The sequence below is a fragment of the Erpetoichthys calabaricus genome, chromosome 10, assembly GCF_900747795.2.
Source record: "Erpetoichthys calabaricus chromosome 10, fErpCal1.3, whole genome shotgun sequence".
Taxonomy (NCBI): Eukaryota; Metazoa; Chordata; class Cladistia; order Polypteriformes; family Polypteridae; genus Erpetoichthys; species Erpetoichthys calabaricus.
In genome coordinates this window covers 115,540,620-115,561,486 of record NC_041403.2, presented here as the reverse complement: position 1 = coordinate 115,561,486, position 20,867 = coordinate 115,540,620, and the positions used below count along the sequence as shown (strand labels likewise).

At 39.7% G+C, this 20,867-nt stretch overlaps 1 long non-coding RNA gene across 1 annotated transcript in view; it reads left to right on the top strand.

Moving 5' to 3' along the window:
- The first annotated feature begins 7,881 nt into the window (after window positions 1–7,881).
- The window catches only part of LOC114658563 (uncharacterized), a 78,631-nt gene continuing 65,645 nt past the window's right edge, over window positions 7,882–20,867 (top strand). Inside the window, exon 1 of the long non-coding RNA XR_003717415.1 lies at window positions 7,882–8,027. This is a non-coding gene — a long non-coding RNA (uncharacterized LOC114658563). The remainder of the gene's footprint in view (window positions 8,028–20,867) is intronic.

Here is a 20,867-nt window from a genome sequence, read left to right as displayed (position 1 = left end):
CAGAATCCGGCGGGATTTCCTGAGAATGGTCTGCAAGAAACTGAGAGAGACAGTCAGTGCACTCCTCCGCTCCCTGGTCTGGTGTAGAATTACAATTACTCAAGCCCTTTAGCTGCCTCCTACTCACACGTGTGTGTCAATGTGTACACAGAGCTATAAAGAAATGGATAAGATGAAAAGCAAAACACAAAACTTTTAACAGAATTTATATGAAGGTTTTGCATTTCTGATCATCACTTTGACTTGACTTTATTTTTGGTATGAACCCCATCAAGATGAGATGCACTTTTTCTGCTCTTGGAGTACATGTCTTATCCCTTCATAATTACAATCAGTCACTTTAACCAGCAAGTGATTTGAGCTCCTAGGTTAATTGAAACCATTCCTTATTTCTCTTACATTTTTCATGTTTCAGGACATCCCTTATTTCTTAAAAATATTTTCATCTGCAATACTCCCAATATGAGCATTACAAAGCATCAGTTGGGATGCAGTCCAGAGGAACCTGTGGCCACATCTACTAGTCGACTCAGGCCAAGATAGCCGTCAAAGAAAACACAGAAGGAAGAGATGGTGAATGAAATGAGAAGAAAGGTCTCACTCCTAAATACTTGCTGGGAGGAAACCAACAAGCCAGAGTAAATCCAGATAATGGCTACTAAAGTGTCTGAGAGAAACAAAATCTCACAGATACTGGAAGCATAGCTCCAGATCTCACTTAAATACAGCATGAAAGCACATTCCTAATGCTTTTTCTCAGTCACTATTAGCATTATTAGCAAAAGCACCAGCAACCTCCATCCTTAAAAATTCTATATATGGAAAGAGTAGATGCATATTTAAACATTAAAAATCAAGGCAGAAGTAAAGAATTTATTAACTCTGGCCTAAACTTTAAATTACACATTAACCAGATTACTAGGACTGTATTTTTCCATTTAAGGAACACTGCAAAAGTTCGACCACTTAGAACATTGCAAGATGCTAAGAAATTAATTGACACCTTTGTTTTTAGTCAACTAGATTTCTGTAAATCACTTCAGCTTTATCTTCCTCCTCCTGACTCTGGCTCACCGAGTAATGTCTGCTGGCCCCTTATATAAGGCACCCGAAAGTGCTCTAGGTGCTTGATGACCTATTTCTGGCAGCACTTCCGGGTGTGGCGGAACAGCTGCCCATAAGGGTTCAGCAACAGCTGCAGGGATCCCAACAGGGCTGTATCAAACTCCAACTCCCATGAAGCCCTGCGGGAGTGCTAGGCATCGCTTCAACCCCAGGGGGCTGCCATCTAGCACTCCCGGGGGAGGTAATGCTCTGGCTATGCTTGCGCCCCCAGTCCTCCTAGCATGGAGATGTCTTGGCCGGGCAATGGCCCTGGCCATCCGTCACAATATATTGATTTTAATAACATTCCACACAATTAAGTCAAACTTTACAAGCCAAAATTAAAGACAACCCAAGAGAAAAACAAGAGAGCCAACCAACAAAGCAAATCTTTAAAAGCATCAAGCAAGGAAGAGTATCTTCTTCCCCGATATAGATGTTTATTCTAAAATGTTATTGGTTAGATCCTGTCATATTTAAGAAAAAAGTTTTGAACAGGTGCTCTAAGTGTGAATTTGATTGTTTCCAATTTCAAATAGTGTGGGGCATCAGTAACCCACTGACTTAAAAGAGGTGGGGTGGATCTCTTCCAGTTAAGCAAGTGCTAGCAGTGCTATGTGCTGGCAGTGAGGTAAAGGCAATTATGATTTGTTTGCCTTCTTTACTTTAAGCCCATCTGGGAGTGCACCAAACACAGCTGTTAATAGACTAGTAGTGATTGTGACACCAAGGCTGTCTATATGATAGGCATTCAAAGATTATTGTCCAAAATGATCTTAATTTGGTGCAAACCCAGAACATGTGCCCCAGTGAGGCTGGAGCTCGATTGCAACATTTACGTGTTGAATCTTGCCCTGGAAACATTTTGGACAATTTTAATTGAGATAAATGTACCCGATAGAAGATTTTAAGTTGAATACTTTGCACATATGGAGCACGAATGTATTCTCTGCATGGCTACTTTCCACTCCTTTTCTGAAATATTAAGTGAATGATTTTTTCCCCATTGTAACCTGGGATCTTTGAAAGGAAGGAACTAGAGATGCTACATGAATCTTCAAGATTGATCAATAATTCTTCTGGATTAGAAATAAGTGGGTAGTGAATAAAATTGGGCAGGTTCCTTTTAGCAAAGTTTCTTTTTTTATATTAATTTTTATTGTAATCATTCTATACAAATAGATCAATTTAAAACCAAACAAAATTGAAGACAAATCAAACCCCACCCCTGAGAAGGAGAGCTAAGCCAAAGGAGAATTGCTTAGGGCTTTTTAATAAGGCAACAATAAATAAAAGAAAGGGAGAAAAAAATATATAGGTAAATAAGAGATGGAGAAGGGAATTAAATGCGGTAATAGTCATTTCTCTTATTCTAAAATAATATTGATTAGATCCTGCCAGGTTTTGAAAAAATTCTGTACAGATCCTCTAACTGAGAATTTGATTTTTTCCAATTTCAAATAATATAAAACATTGGTTTCCCACTGACTTATCAGAGGAGAATTAGGATTCTTCCGATTTAATAGAATAAGTCTGCGTGCCAAAAGTGTAGTGAATGCGATCACCGTTTGCTTGTCCTTCTCCACTTCAAGTCCGTCTGGAAGAACACCAAACACAGCTGTTAGTGGGTTAGGAGGAATTGTGATACCAAGGCTGTCTGAAAGGCATTTAAAAATTTTGGTCCAAAATGATGTTAGTTTGGTGCAGGCCCAGAACATGTGACCCAGTGAGGCAGGAGCTTGGTTGCAGCGTTCGCAGGTTGGATCTTGCCCTGGAAACATTTTGGACAGTTTTAAGCGAGACAAATGGGCTCGATATATACTTTTTAGTTGAATAATTCTATGCTTTGCGTATCTGGAGCTCGAGTGAATTCTCTGCTTTGCTACCTTCCACTTCCTTTTAGCAAAGTTTCTAAGCTGAAAGTAGTGGAAAAACTGTGTTGATGAGAAGTTAAATTTGAAGTATAATTGTTCGTAGGACGCAAAGACATTATCTATGTACAAGTCTCTAAATGTTTTAATCCCAGATATTTTCCAGTCATTAAATACTGTGCATGTGTGAGAAGGTAGAAATAGGTGGTTGTCATGTAGAGTTGCAACAGATAAGAGCTTCTCTGTCTTAAAGTGCTTTGTACATTGGTTCCATATTCAGAGTGAATGAAAGGCAATTGGATTATTATTGTACTGACAATAATTTATATTTACTGGGACACAAAGCAGGGAATATAAGGCAGTACTACAAGATTTTAATAATTCTGTTGAAGACCAGGACTGTTTATGTTCATCAATCTGTGTCAATGTCCAGGTCTGTATAGCCTGTATAGTATAGTCTGTATAGTAATAAAACTGAAAGTAAGGTAGTGCCATGCCACCTTCTGCTTTTGGTTGTTGTAGGGTCGCCCTTTGGATGCGTGGATGTTTCAAATTCCAAATAAATTAGGTTATGATTGAATCTAATTTCTTAAAAAATTATTTGTTTATGTATGCTTTGAAAAAGAGAGATGTTTATCTTAACAGTGTTGATTCTCCCTGGTAAAGTAAGGTGGAGGGTAGACCATTTTTTCATGTCTTATTTAATTTTTTCCATGCAGACAGTAGAATTTTAATGAAAAAGAGCTTTAAGTTTACTTGTGATATTTACCCCTAGATATTTAAACTGATCTGCTAAGATAAATGGGAAGGTGTCCAGTCTAACATTGTGTGCTAGAGTCTGTAAAGCACTCCTAAAGAGGACTACCTAAAAAAGACATAAATCCGTTGCAGTTAGTTCAAAATGCAGCAGGAAGAATTTTAACCAGGGATAGAAAACCTGAGCACAACTCACCAGTCTAGCCATTATTTTATTAGTTACCCATGTCCTTTAGAACTGACTTTAAAATGTTACTAATGGTATATAAAGTTTGAAATACTCTTACTTCATCCTAAATTTTGGAGTGCCTGTCCCCTACATTCTAAGTTGTAACTTTACATCCTCTAATGGTGTTCTACTTACTATTCCAGGAACTAAGCATAAAGAAGTTGTGAGGCGGCCTTTTATTATTATGCCAAAAATATGGATTATTTTACCAATGGAGTTATGCCAGGCTAACACCATGGACTATTAAAGAAAGCTAAAATCCCACTTTTTAAATTTGGCATTTTCGTAGTTACATTTTAGTTCTTCTCCTAATAGACCATACGTGCTTAGAATGATCATATACTCCATGAAGTTGAAATCAATACAAATCTCCACCTTTCTCTGCTTTCTGTTCCAATTTCCAGTTTTTCCAGTCTGTGCCACCACCACCTGATCAAAGTCCTGGGCAGCTGCCTGTGATGTCTGAATGAAAGCAGATACTTTGTACCTCAGCTTCCCATGAGACCTTTTGCATCGGATCCTCTAACATGAAGTCTTAAAAACAACAAGAAATGACTTAAGAACATTTATGTTAAGTAGAATGCCTAGTGGGGGCTGGGTGGCCTTTTGGCCTGGGAACCTCTGCAGATTTTTTTTGTTTTGTTTTTTGTCTAGCTTATTTGGAATTTTTTTTCCTATCATCCTAGGTATCTGACCTTACCTATTGGCTTTTCTGTAGAGACTTAAAAATAATATTCTTTATAAGGGCTCAATTTTTTAATTAATTGTATATCTATTTAATGCAAATGTGTCTTGACTTATTTTTTGTATGTTATTTATTCATTATTATTCTTATTTAATTATATTTTATTTGATCATGAAAATGTGCCACAGACATAAATAAAAATGTTGTTGTTGTTAAATACACTTAAAATGTGAATTTAACAATGTTGATTTTGCTGTGAACAAATTACAGTACATGTTCAAAAGCATGTTATGTGTAAAAGATTGTCATGGTTACGTGCAAGAAATTGCAAACATTTTCCTTTATATGAAAAAAGCATTTTCCACCATTTGTCATTTGTTGTGTCATGTGCAAAGTAAAAGAAACAAAAAAGAGATCAGAGTGTATTTACTTTCAAAATAATACAAAGTCGTCCCTGCTGCCAAGATATAGTCAAGACTCCCATGCTTTAATAACATTTGCTGTGCTGCACATTAGTAGTGCAGGCGAGGAAGCAGAAATAATGATCCAAATGGATTTATTTATTTAAACTAATATGAAGAAAATTGTTAGAAGGTACTGGAGGACAAAAAGTATAATCAATTATCACCTACAAATGGAGAATCGACAAATTGCTGTGGGATTGCAGAGCTATTTATAATGTCCTTTTTGATTGGCCCCTACTTAGCAATTCATTAGAGCACAGAACACAATATGGGGTAGGGGTTTTGGGATAATCCCGGGGTTAAATCACAGTTCTCCTGTGATATGCTCCGACTCCCCATGATTTTGAATTAAGCAAATCTTGGAATCTCATGTTACAGTACAGAATTTTGAAATTCCTAGATTGCTTTGGCAGTTAAATTGTTGGACTGATTTTCATTGTTTAGTAATTATTTTGAAAAGGAGATTACAGACAGAACTTGCATATGTGCTGGGGACTTGACTGAAGCCACCTCTTTCTTCGACTTCACAAGACAACATACTGAAGTGACAGTAAATTGCAAGTTTAATTGTTTCATTTTCTTTCTGAGCACATAGTTATGTGTATCTCTAAACTCTGAGCACTGGGTACTTCTTTGTGTACATCAGGAACATCTCTTTTTTTTCCACAAATAAGGTTTATTTACCATTTAATTTAGCTGAGTAGATGCAAGCTTGGTAAAATATGCCTGTCCAATAAACCTGATGGATGTGATAATGAACCTTTTCTTTGTAAAACTGTAGATGTTGTAGTGCTCTGGTAACTGAATAACCAATACTTCCTAAAACAGAAATGGGTGTAAGCTAAGCATGAAAAACAAAGCTGTGTGACACTGTGGGTGGGTGGTAGCTAAGTTTCAATTCTTTGTAACAGACGTGATTTAGAATTGGTGATTTCATTGGTTTTCTTGTGCTACAGGAGTCAGCAGCAATTGACTTACCCAACTCTGCTCTAATTAGAAACTAGAAGCCTGTAACCACCGTGTTGTATGAAAATGGAGTGAACCTGGATCAGCTCAGGATCATTTTGGTTTCTTTATTTCATGCTCTGTGCTGTTTGGGACTGTCCCATGGACTACATTTCCCTACATGCTTTGCAGGCAGGAAAATGGGAGCAGTGACATGGGAGCAGTGACATAGGAGCACTGCCCTCTATCGTATTGGGGGAGTATGCATTCTAGAAGGCTTTCTCCCCTGTCCCTTCCATTATTACAGTCATCCTCCTTGGCAAGCAATTACAGTACCTTCAATCCTTGTTGGGATGCTAGACAATCCTGCTTGGCTCATACTATTGTGGGGAACAGCCCGGACAAAGACAGGTACACATGTTGATTCACCACACACGTTTATATACGCCCCCTTGTGTTCTGGAGGAGGCACAAGCCCTCCTCCGGTCCTCCTGGGCATCCCGTCCGGGTAGGAACCCCAGCCAGGTGCCACAGTGCCCCAACGCCAGTGAAGACCCGTTGGTCTGAGTGACACAATCCATGAGGATGCTTCAACCCCAAAGAGGGTCCAGTTCTTTGTCCAGGGTCCAATCCGGCACCCTGGAACTCTTTTCGTCGGCCCCCTCTCCGAGGTCTTGGCGCCCCTCTGTTTTGTGCCACTCACGCCTTCCACCAGTCGTGGGGCTGCCCCATCGCCAGTGCAGTGTCGTCCTGCCAGACGGTCCATCTTAGGAGGGTCGGCTTCCCAAGAAGCAGGTCCTACTGCTCGTCCCGGGTCCAGTCCTGCAACAGACAGAAACAAGGGGGCAGAGCCGCTGCCTGGACACCCTTCCAGCGCTCCCCCCTTTGACGAGGACCCCGGAACTTGCCTGCTCGGAACCCCCTCCGTGGGTTGCGTGTCCCTCCGGATGTCAATACTGATGGGACCACCTGCATGTCTTTCCTTTCCACTGGCTCTGGGGAGTGGCCCTTCTCTGGACGTGTGCACCCAGCTGCACGTCCCTTCTTGTTGGAGGAACCGTGTTCACCCCTCGGTCCCCCCTTTCCCTCTTGGATGCCCCGACAGTTTGAGTCTGCGCATGGCAAACGCGGAGCCCCGTGTCCGTCTGCGTCCATGCAGAATGACGGGAGACTGCCGCGGGCTCGGGGCGTCGGGCGCTAGGACCCAAGGCACTTATCAGCCCCTCTCCTGTCTGCCCTCTCGCTGTCACTCCCCTTACTTTGCGAACAGCCTGCACCGCCACATCCACTGTTGGAGACCCACCGACATGGTTCCGATCACGGATGTCACGGGCCCCATCGGTGGGATCTCCCCTTCTCTGTACGGAGTCGGTCTCCCTTACCTTCTCCGCCGCATCCCTCCGGCTGAAGACTCCAGCGCCACGCCGATCCGCCCACTGTCGTAGCGTCATCACGGACGCGGCCGTCTTCACCTCCAGCTCCTTCAGTCCTCTCCGGAGGACGCGTACCACCTGTAAAAGCGACTCTGCGGGCTGCAGGCATTCCTCCAGCTCACGCAGAGCTGCTGGCAAGCACATAGAGTCAGTCGGCAGTTGCCTTACCTTTTTGTCAGGCATATCCACCGGCTGCTCTCTGAGGGGCCTTCCCAAAGGCCCTGTCGGGTCCTTCCTCAGCCCGGGATTGACACTCCTTGGGCCCGCCTGCATCCAATCATTGGCGGGCTCACAGGACACACCGTCCAATCCCTTGCCTGTCACGGGGAGGGACTTCCGGTCCGCGGCCATTTTGGCTCTGTTTCTCTTTCTCCTGGTGCAGTGATGTGCTTTCCTGGAGCCTAGCAGCTGCTGAGGCTTGTCGAGCTGCAGCGACTCCGTTCTCGTGGCACCACATGCTGCCGCCTCGGCGCTGACAACAGCCTGAGGAGCGGCACACCGCTGCCACTGACGCAGACCCAGGCAGTTGCAACACAAAAGGTAAGCTTGCCCCCACGGGGCTGATAGCCATTAGGCAGGGTACTCACCTCCCGGGTCTCGTCTCTCTGTGGTGCCGTCCTCGCCGTGCTGCCGTTCCAGACGTCCTCAGCAACAGTGTGCCTGCTGGAGCTCGCTGCACTCCGGCAACATCCTTGATCTTTTCCCCACACCAGGGGAACATGGCAGTTTAGTGGACCGGTGTCGGGCCATGAGGTGAATCACTCTCGTGGGGTTGTGCATGCGTCACTCCCGCAGCGCGTGTGTGGGGTAACCTGCTGCTCCGGACTGCCCACAAAATTATTTTTTAGGGGTCCTTGCCTTTTAACAGGCAGAGAGTTCCATCTGGGATGCCATTGTGGGGAACAGCCCGGACACAGACAGGTAGACATGTTGATTCACCACACACGTTTATTTACACTAATATTTACAACAGTAGTGAGCACAATACCCAGTGCCGCAGCACCAATCACCCCTTCAGTCCTGGCCACAACACAATGCCTTCTCTCAGTCTCTGGTCCGCCTCCACTCCTCTACACCAAGCTTCGTCCATTTCCACCCGACTCTTGCCCCTGACTGGAGGGAGGCGGCCCCTTTTATACACACCGGAAGGACTCCAGGTGCTTCCTGAGGGTTTCTGTAGTCACACCCCTGTGTGGCGGAAGTACTGAGGTCCAGGGCTCCCAAGGCATCGGGGCGCCCCCTGGCGGTGACCACGGGCCCCTACAGGGTTGAGCTTCCATGTTCTGTACCCGTGGCCCCCAAAGCAACCAGGGCGGATGCCCCCTTGTGTTCTGGAGGAGGCACAAGCCCTCCTCCGGTCCTCCTGGGCATCCCGTCTGGGTAGGAACCCCAGCTGGGTGCCACACTATATATTTATATATATATATATATATATATATATATATATATATATATATATATATATATATATATATATATATATATATATATGTACAGTTTATATACAGGATATCGTGAATGCTGTATTGCACTTTATCAGGCAATTACATTTCAAATAAATTGAGCCAGTACATTTCTATTAAATACAAAAAAAAAACAATTTATAAGAACATATGAACAAAGCAGATAGCAGCTTATTGATTACAACTTGTAATTATTACTGTACACTTCTAGCAAAAGGGGGCCCATCATTAATTGCAAGTCACATTATGCTGCCCTCCACCGGAATGAAAGTTTAATTTAAAGTTATGGAAGCAGATGACATATTTTTATTGCTAGAAGTACACAATGATAATTAAAATGTGAATTCAATCAGACTGCTAAGTTCTTTATATTTAATTTGTTTTAAAACAGTTTTTTTCATGTAAAACTTTAACATGTTTTGGGTGGAGGTTGAATTCTGCCTTGTTAAGTTTTGCCTCTTTTTGATCCTGCTTTCTTCTTTTAACTTTTGGATTTTCTTTTTCTTTATATCTTTTTTTTTCTTTGTTTGACTATGACATCATTTGCGTGACTTGATTGTATGGAATGTAATTCTCTTCAAATAAAATAAAATAAAAGCTTACATGCTACTGTCAATTTTTTTATTAAAAAAGTCGATTGATTAAGCAATAAAATTCCAGACATAGAACAAATATGATAGAAGAATACAGCGTTTGTGGCTTTCTAGCAGATATGAAAGCATTTTCATATTCAAATCAAAATCCAAATATATAGCACCACAGCCCCGATGGTTTCAGACTGTAACTGTTGTTGTGTACTTCTACCAAACTAGGCCCTTCATCAACTACAAAATGCCTCATATTCTTCCTCCCCAAAATGAGATTTAAATCTGTTACAAAACAAGTCAACATATTTTTTTAAATATATATGCACTATACTAATTACAAGTTAAAATAATACAATAAGGCTTCTATATTATTTTAGGTTATTATTAAAAAAATATTCAGCATGCTAAACCCATTGCACTAGCAGATCATTCACTGAAGTAACCAGTAAATTTAAAAACACTAAAATATGTAAAAATTACATCATGACAACAAAGACATGCAAGCAAGTGATCTAAATGACCTGTAAATATCAGCTCACAATGAAGTCTGTAGTTCTTGTTATAAAGACTAATTTGAGATGGCAAAAACTTGAGTGGAGAAAAAAGCTTAAAAAGTGTATTAGAAAAGAAAAGGCTTTTGAATCATGTCGACATCAGAGAAGTACAATCAGCACAGAACCAGCATATAAAAACACAAACCACAGATGAACAAGCTACAGTAAAATTCTTGTAATTTTTTTTTTTAATGTATTTTGAACATGCTGTATTTTGGTTTAAAAATCAACTTGCTTCCATGTGTGTTTATAAATTTGAGGAAGAGTCCCGATATGCTGATGGTACTGTATAAAGTTTACATAATGACCTGTTTTGTCTGATGTCCTTAAGAATGAACAGCTCTTCTAAATGTGGCCAGTGGTATAGAGCACTGTCTTTTTTTAAAAAAGAGTGTTGCTGCTACCACTACACTGAGAAGCATAAAGTCATTAAAGACGAGATTCAGGGTGGGAACTTCTGCAGCACTCACTCAGTTAGTGGCTAATAAACTGGACCATCACATGTGAGGAGAGGCATCCACTTATTGAGACAGAGAAAATGAAAAAACTGCATGACCATTAAGCCATTTATAAAAAAACACTTCCCATTTCCAGATTATGACCTACAACCCCAAAATCTTGCACATAACTCTTTTTTAAATTGGCCACTGTGAACTCCGAATTTTGAATAGAGCCAATAAATTGTACTTTGAGACACATTGAAAATGCATCAAAGTAGGACTATAGCTAAATAAACATACTTTTTTAAAGAGGCCTTACATAATTAAGCTCACCTTAATTCAAAAATATATCATAACAGCTTGAATGGCTACACAAAAATTGATTGTTAACGTTGACGGTAGGAGTACAACTCCATCAGATTGCATGCTTTCACAAAATGCCCAACTCTGCCTTGCAGAGTCATCAGTTATTAAAAATCAAATGCAGAATGAACAGCAGTTATACAACCTCGTATGGGCATGGAGAGAATGTACAGCCTTAGCAGAGATAGTAAGTAATCTGTGAAGAGGACTGAACCCAAGTGAAACAGCATAATTCACCAGCGAAGACATACAAATTCATCCCAAGAATCCTTTGACCAAGAGCACATTCCATGAGAAATGAAGCACAACATGTCACAAACCATGAGCTGTGTGGCCATGCTAGCTGGCATTTGTCCAGCGTTCAGTGACAGATTATATCGTCTGTTGGTATAACAGAGTGACAGCTACCAGAGTCGAAGCATTGCTGTGTAGCATGATGTGTGTGTGTATTCTGTCTGATTCTTAAACAGATTAGGAGATGCAGTTTCCATTAAACCTGATCATTGAAATAATTAAGTTACACCTAAGAGCACCTACCAACCCACTTCTTCCTGCCTGGGACTATAAAATCTGCATTTTCTTTATGTGTTCCTGTGGAATCCCTTACTGGATTTCAGTTCCTCTTTTTTGTTTGGTGTCAGTAATTGAATTGTCCAGATACTCATAAATACGTCATGTCATTTTCTAACCCACTTAATCCAGTCCAGGGGCACAGATGACTAGAGCCTATCCCCGCCAGCATAGGGCACAAGGCTGGGACAAACCCAGGACAGGGTGCCAGTCCATCGCATTACTCATAAATATGGCCCTAGTATTTTACTATTTTAATCCATTTTAAGAATTCAGTGAGAATCTGTGTGAGTATATGAGTGATAATATTCTATGATGGACTGTATTCCCACATATCAAAGGATTCACATTTTTAGTATATGCAATATTTATAGTGTCTTATCATCATTCAATGTGTATGCTAATTTGGAGAATTGTCATTTTAAGTAAGCAATAACAGGTTTGCATTATGTGTAGCTGCTGAGTTGGTAAGGCAGGATCAAGTCTGAGTCAAACTCGTACCAAAAGAAAATTCTCAGCCCAGTAAAGGGATAATGAAAATTCAAAGTAAATAGTTCACACAAGAATAGATGAAAAAGTTGATGCACATGCAGAATTAAAAGGCAAAAAAGGAATAAATGCTTCTTCTTTGAACTTAACTTTTTCTTGTTAAACTTCAGTTGTTTTCTATACTTAAGGATGAGTTATTTCTCTTTGCTTTACTTAATACATTCAGTACATTCTATATGCATGGTGCTGGCACATTCAGTTGAGCACATTATGTCACATACAACTGGGCCCGGTTTGAAATTGGCAGGTCACTAACTGGGACTAATCTGCACTCAGAGAGACAAGAAATATTTAGAATATGCCATTTCAATTTAGCTTGTGGGGGTTATATAATGTCCCATATACTATGCACTAAGATATAGGCAAACATTTAAAATAACTTAAAAAAATACTTCTATCAACTTAAAATAACCTAAACAACTAACAAATGGCTCTAACAGCATGTCATGTAATAATTAAGCTTGCAAAAAAGTTTCTGTAAATTCAAAAGGCAATAAATAAAACCTGTATGGAGGAGTTACTAGCATTTCATTTTGTTGTATGGTGACACTTAAGAAAATCTCTAAAACCCTGGACCTTGGTATGGGGACTGAATTGTTTCAAAATTAATAGAAGTTATAACCATTCTTCAAAAAAATTCCAATGGGTCCTTACTTATTTCAAGTAGCTGAAAAATCAAAATTAAAAATAGAATAAGGTTATGACAGCCATGTCAAAATTTTCTAAGTGGAAAATAGATGTTATTAAAATGTAACTAATTGCTCACTAAAAAAAAAGATTTTTGAATTAATAATAATGCCAAAATGTACAGAACTAGTGTGATTATGATATGATATAAAACAGCAGAGGAGATGAGCAAATAACATTTGTAACTAAAACTGTCAAAAGATACATTTAAAGTAAGACATGATTTATTAATATTTGTGGAACCATCTATAGCAGCAGAAATTTTGTGTCTAAATATTAATGCATCAAAACCAACTCCATCTATCTGGATTTTTGTATTTCTTTATGCGGTGTGATATTTTTACTTATATAAACAACTGGGGATTGAATATTTCAGGTTAGTATGGAAGGCAACAGTGGCTAATGCAGCTGCCTCACAGCTCTATGGGTGAAGTTTGCATGATTTCTTTGCATTTGTGTGTCATTTTTCCGATATCCCCAAAATGTGTATATTAGGTTAATACCTGTCTGTAAGTTAGCCCCATAAACTTGTGTCTATTTTAGGAATATCCTACCCCATTCTCCCTCCTACCTCTTTCAAAACAGCATCCATCCTCCAACCTTTTAAAAAACACCAACTGCACTTCACAGTTTGACAAAACGCCATCCACCTTCCTGCATCTGACCTCTTCCTAAATTACTCTCCTCCCTCATTAACTCATGTAAGAAAAAAAAACTGAATGCTTTGAAAGGGGACAGGTTAGCTGTCAATCATTTTTACACTGTCGACATGTTAAATGAAGGTCATGAGGTTGCTGGAAAGGGTTGTGTGGCCATCCTGATATCTATGCAAAAGGACGAAGGTCCAAGTCTTTAGAGTCCTGGTGCTTCCTGTCTTGCTATGTGATTGTGAGACATGGACGCTAACCAGTGACCTGAGACGAAGACTGGATTCCTTCATTACTGTGTCTCTTCAGTGAATCCTTGAGCACCTCTGGTTTGACTTTGTGTCGAATGAGCCTTGAATGAGACACATTACCTGCATTGTGAGAGAGAGTCAGTTACGGCACTACAGTTATGTGGCGTGATTCTCATTGGTGAGGACCTGGGCGGCTGGACCAGGCCAAGGGGACACCCACGTAACACCTGGCTGTGGTAGATAGAGGGTTGTTTCCAGAGGATGGGACTGAACTGCATGTCTGCCTGGGGGGTTGCCAATCAGGATCCTGAGCGGTTTCGTTGTGTGGTGGGTACAGCAATGCGCTGTACCAGGGTATACTCTCCAACCTGACCTGACCTGACATGTTAAACTGCTCGATTGTTTTAATTGTTTGTTTTAAGTACCTGTCAGTCTTGATTTTAAGGTATATACACATCTTCGGGTTTACATGGGCTGGGACATGTTAGACAGCCGATTGTGTTCATCCCATTCAAAACTTGTTTTTCCTTGAAACTCCTGCACCCTGCAGCTTTGTTACCCCTTATTCTGCTTTGCCTATACAGTATAATATTATTTGTAATCTACACTTTTAAATTCTTCATTTTGCAAATTTCTTAATTGTTTAGCATAAAACAATAATGTTCACATCCTTGATGTGTAAAGCAACATTTTTATTTTTCTATTATTTAACATTTGAGTAGCATAATGCGCATTTTAGGATGATGATGCATTTTTCTATTATTTTAACCACTTAATATAAACTGTTCCCATGTTAAGGTGGTGCTGCTGCCTTGCAACAAGGAGACCAGGACACAAGGTGCCTCCTTATGTAGAGTTTGCACATACTTGCCGATTCTTTCAGATGCTTACAGTCATGAAGGATAGGTGGACTGGTGATGCTAAATTGGACCCCGATATGCTCTCTGGTTTCTGTTTACCTTGTGATGGGCTGGCACCCAGTCCAGGGATTGTTTTTTCCATGTGCCAGATGTTTAATGGGATGGCTCTAGCTTGCTGTGACTGTTATGGAAAACACGTTTAGAAAATAGATAGATGGATTTTCCCATATTTCAATAAAGAAAGTGTATCATGTGCAAGTTTTAAAATATAACTAAGCAAATACATACTGCAAGTAGATATGTTGAATGCATCATCTATATTTTAACATGATCTTTAAATGCACCCATACCCTTCACAATGTACTGTACTAGAAAAGTTAAAATTTGTACAGGAGGCATAGAAAAATATGTTCTTAAAATTGGTAATCTCTACGTATTAGAAAAGTATTATAATGACATGAGAAAAGTAGACAAAATGTTTTACTAAGTATTAAGATGTAAGAGTTAGGATTGAAAATGCTTATGCCTGCATATTTTGTATTATTCTGTATGAGCTAGAAACCAATAATAGTTCATTAAACCAAAACTTAAACGTGCAGGAGAGCTGGAGAAAGATGTGCCCGTCGCTTAGAGAGGGAATGTGAACTCTTTGGCTGTAAATACTGGTAGCAAGTGTCGAGCCAGTGGGGAGTAAGCATAGGCCTTGTCAAACAGAAATGATGGACAGAGAGGGGTTTGACACCACCTTAGCTAAGAAATATTAGTAGAATTAATTAGAGGCAAGATTAGAGCAGTGAAATGATAGGAGTCAGATGAGGATGAATAATGGCTTGCATGATAAGTACTGTAATAAATGTAAGAGATGCCTAAGGATCAAGGCTCAAAAAATCTGAATTGAGTCTGTATGTAATAATACATTTTATTTATTTGTAGGTGCCTTTCTAAACTCACCAAACAATAGATAAAACACAGATTATAAACAAAACTAAAATACAAAAATTAAAATCAGACAGAGCAATTGTAATTAAAGAGAAAAAGCAGTCTTAAACAAATGAGTTTTAAATTAAATTTCAAAAGTTAAAATGATTCAATATTGCTAAGCTCTGATGGTAGTTGGTAGTGAGTTCCAGAGCTGGGGAGCAGAGCAACTGAATGCTTTGCTCCCCATAGTGGTAAGACGGATGAAAGGGACAGTCAAATGGATGGAGGAAGAGGATCTAAGGGTACGAGAGGGAATGGCAACATGGAGGAAGTTAGACAGATATGGAGGGGCAAGGTTGTGGAAAGCCTTAAAAGTTAACAGAAGAATTTTGAATTGAATGCGGAACTTAACTGGAAGCCAGTGAAGCTGCTGCAAAACGGGAGTGATATGGTGAATAGAGGGGACTCTATTCTGGACCAGTTGAAGCTTATAAAGAGATTTGCGAGAAAGACCGAAGAAAAGGGAATTGCAATAATCCAGACGAGAAGTGACAAGGCTATGAACAAGGATAGCAGTGGTGTGGGGAGTGAGGGAGGGGCGAATACGATTAATGTTACGCAAGTGGAAATATGTAGACCAGGAGATGTTATTGATGTGGGACTGAAAGGATAAAGTACGGTCAAGGATGACACCCAGACTCATAACCTGTGCAGAAGGGGAGACAGAGGAATTATCAATAACAAATGAAAAATGATCAGTTTTGGATAATGTTGATTTTGTACCAATGAGGAGAACCTCACTATTTAATTTAAGAAAATTTAAAGAAAACCAGGATTTGATTTCTGCTATGCAATCAATAAGTGAGGAGGGTGGAAAGGTAACAGTAGGTTTGCTAGTGAGATAGAGCTGGGTGTCATCAGCATAACAATTACAATAATAATGTGTGCCGTACAATTCTGCTGTCTGTCCTGAGTCTCTGAGTGCCTTCATTGGGGCTAAAAGGTGCCTGCGCCAGTCTGCTTCAACAGAGGATGCTACATGAGAAAAAGTCCATCGTGGTGTAGGCACTAGAAATTTAATAAATAGCTAAGGATGTTTTCAATCTTGACAGGCTGAAAGATTTCTAAGAGAATATTTTCATGAATGCTTCTTTAGGTAAGAATTAAGGAAATAGAATTCATAAGGTATGTGCCTTTTTCTATATGAAAGTGAAAAGGATCAAACTAAGCTAGCGCAGATTTATGTTTTGTGTTGTTTTCTATTGTCTTTGTTTTTATTTTTGCATATATCTATTTTCTATTATCCTTATGTTATCAATAAATTGTATTACTTTGTTTATTGCAGGAAAATGTGTTTGGGTTATTTGCTAATAAGTAGTCCATTGCCACATCTGAGCCATAAACAGAGAGAGTTATTTGATGTAGACTTTAAGATTCATTAATAAACTGTACAGATCTTTTCATTGTTCTGGCACCTTGGCTGGAAGGTGAAGCAGAGATCTCACTCACATACCACAATGGAGTTTTGCCAGAAAAAGGATGACGTTTTGTTGGAGGGATGAGGATATCCTGAAATGGGCACCGCACTGTAAGAGTGAATGAGCCTGTGTTCATTAGTGTTTCCTGTGACAAACTTTGATTTTCTACAATTTGGGGACATACCTTGTCCATGGTGTTGCTGCTGTGCAGTTGGATTTGGTTCTGACACTTCTCTGTATTAGGAGGAGACTGACAAAAAAGGAAATGTTAGAAGCTAGTGATAAATAAGTAAAGAAAAACTAGTGACTTACGTATGCTGGACAAATATGCTTTGACATTTCAATTTGGAATGTGTTTTGGTTAACACAACCCACACAGCAATGGTGTGAATGTGTGTTGAATTAGCAGTTTGTCTGCATGACACTTTGCTGGCTCTCTATAAGCTGTATGACTTCAAACACATCCCAAACAAATGGTGGCTGCAAGTATCTGCAAAAATAATTAATGCCATGTAGTAAAGTTAACATAAAATGGACTGTGATTTCCAAACACTGTTGCTGTTTGCAGAATGAATTATTTATTGCTGTTTAAAGAACTTAGATTTCTTTCTCAGGGTTGGATTTAAAGTAAGCTAAATCATTTTATCAAGTGATGACAGAATTGCTTCAAAACTTAAAGATCATTTAAGCTTTTTAATTTTCAAGTAAAACATAGTGTGCCATTGCCTAAAAAGGAACACTAGCTGTCCTTCATCAAAGGCTCATTGATTATTACTTGATTCTTAAGTAGCATCATAGCCAACATTCTTTTGTTTATATTCATGTATTTTGTACTTTTACATGTTTACATGTTTCAGCTATAACTTGTAAAATAAGGCTAAGAAATAGCCAGAGAAAATCTAGTTTAATGATAAAGATGTTAATGGGGTTTGAAGCCCTGGTGCAATTTTAAACCTGTTTAGGGTCCTTTTAAACAGAGAGGGCTTAGTTGAGCTGGGGAATACAAAGACATACAGGAGAGTCTCTGGGAGTCCCTCTCAGTCCTTCTTGTGATCCCTTTGTTTAGCCGTGCACTTGACAAACTCTATTTAATTTTGTTTTAAACTTTTGCCTTCTCACCACATACTTCTCTTGTCCCTCATTCTTGTTTATTATCAACTTGTTTAATTCCAATTATGTCTCTAATTTCAGTCCAACCATGTCTTTACATCTATCATTTGTATGACACTCTTCTTCCTATAAATTACACATTAACTGCTCTATTCACTATGCCTTGGCACAAGACTTCTGTGCTGAGATCACCAGAATGATTAACTGAAAAGAAAGAAGCAAAGAGACAACAGGACTGAAAATGTAGCACAGGTTAATGATGCCAGCGTGCAGTGCTCTGAATTGCTTTCTAGACTGTTCTTTCTCTAGAGTCTCAGAATCCTTTCCAGACTTATTGGACATCAGTGCTTACTAGTAAAAGACTCCCCTGACCTCTTGCCAATCGATATCAGTAGGATTCACTATTTCTGAGTTCTCAGCATTTTTCCACTATATCTCTGCAAACATCAGTGTGCCCCACAGCATTGGCTAATTTCACATTCTTGCACACTGGTACTAATTACTTCTCAGCTGTAACATAAATCTGATGGTGGAGGGCTTTTCTTTTTAAGGCACGTGGGTAATTTTTATTGCCAAACGGCATTGTTAGGGAGTAATTGGTGGGCAGTCACAGCTGCCTGTACACTCCCTTGTGGACCCTCTCTTGATGTTTATTAATGATAGCCAGGCCCCCAACCTGGAGACGAACCGGGCGCAGGAGAACAATTGAAGCACAGCTGCACTCTTTCTGTTGGAAAATCCCCCCTGCCAAAAATGACTTACTCCAGCCTGAAATGAATGGGAGAGCTCAGCAGAAAGTCCACTTCTAGCTCCATCACAGAGTAAGCAATATTTAACTTTAAATTAGAATGAGCCATTTAGTTTAAGAGCTCTTTAAATGTTTCTAGCTACTCATAAAAAAATGGTCATATACTGTATGCTGTACAGTATATGCACTGTATAATTTTAATCCAATGGTGCATTTACTTCTGTTCATCCATTTATTTGCTTATTTATCTGGACATTACAAAGTTCCACAGAAAGAATCCATCCATCCATCCATTTTCCAACCCGCTGAATCCGAACACAGGGTCACGGGGGTCTGCTGGAGCCAATCCCAGCCAACACAGGGCACAAGGCAGAAACCAATCCCGGGCAGGGTGCCAGCCCACCGCAGACAGAAAGAATCTTTTTCTTATATACTTAGCTGATGCTATGTGGATACACCAAAGCTCCAAAGCTGTTGACAAAGATTTTAAAATTTAGAGTCAAGGTTGAGGTGACAATTTAACTAGCACCCTTGTGGTTCCAGGTCAAATCACTTAGCCATGACACCACCATGTGACTTCAGTTCATTTAGTCAGTCAGTCATTCTCAAACTGCCTTAATCCATTCCAGGGAGGTGGGAGCCTACAGCCCATCCCAGCAGTATAGGGCACAAAGCAGGAAACAGACCTGAACTTCCATCCATCCATCCATTTTCCAACCCACTGAATCCGAACACAGGGTCACGGGGGTCTGCTGGAGCCAATCCCAGCCAACACAGGGCACAAGGCAGGGACCAATCCCGGGCAGGGTGCCAACCCACCGCAGAGACCTGAACTTGTAGGGCTAATAACATTGTTCAGCAAAAAAAAAAAAAACTTTCACTTTCATCAAAAACTATAGATTTGAGAGTGCCGAATCCAAATCTGGCAACAGAATTGCATCCAGTTTTTGAGAAATGAAGGGTTAAAATAAAAAAAAAGATAAATAAATACATTTTTAGGGGAAAAAAGCAATGGTCAAAAAGTGCAATAGAAACTGGACTTTCTGGGAGTGCTCAGTAGTACTAGGGTGTTGTACCGTTTTAGCCATTATGAATGCAGTGAGAAGTCAAGCAAAATGACACCTTTTATTGGCTTACTAACAAGATTACAATATGCAAGCTTTTGAGGCAACTCAGGCCCCTTCTTCAGTTACATCTTGCCTGAAGAAGGGGCCTAAGCTTTCTCAAAAAAGCTTGCATATTGTAATCTTTTCAGTCCTCAGGAAATGCAACTATTGGTGGCTTTATTTTGTTCAACCATTGAGAGAATCCTGGCATACTGCATCAAAGTAAGGTATGCCGGATGCATGGAAACAGACAAGAAGGCTCTCTGGAGAGTCATAAACACAGCACAAAAAAATCACAGGCTTTTGTCTGCCCTCCCTGGAAGATATTGCCTGCTCCCGCTATTTCACCAGAGATATAAACATCATTAAGGATCCTTCACACCGTGGTCACATTCTCTTTGAACTGATGCCCTCTGGTTGCCGTTCTAGATCTTTGAAAGTATGGACTGAGCGATTCAGAAACAGTTTCTATCCAATGGCCATAAATACATTGAACAAAAATAAGCAAATTAAGGCGGATTAAATCATTTTTGGTCAGTGCTAGGAAATAGACTCATACATACTGTTGCTGCTCTTGTGCAGCTACTCCCCAGTGAAATGGTATTATTTAATTATTATTAATGGTTTGATTGTTATTTTATTTTTTCTTTTTAAGTATACTTTTATATATAATATTACAGTTTTTTTTTGTTGTTCTTCTTTTTTGTTTTATGTGTTTGTAGCGTTTGGGTTTCTTTTTCACAAAAGTAGTGTCGGTCTGCTTTTGCACCCATTTGGAGTGGTGCTTGTAGTTTCATTGTAAATTATTTAACAATGATAATAAAGGCTTTCTATTCTGTTCTAATATATTTTAAAAATGAATTCTTTAGATAATAATCAATCACACATACTGTATAATTGCTTTAAATATAATTATTACTTACAAAAAGTAGTCACTTGGTATAATTATAATTCTCTGAAGGTGTTTCACAGTGGAATGACCAACAGATGTCTGCTAACGTAGACTTGCTCCACTTTCCACTATATCGTTTCTCCATTTGAGCAGA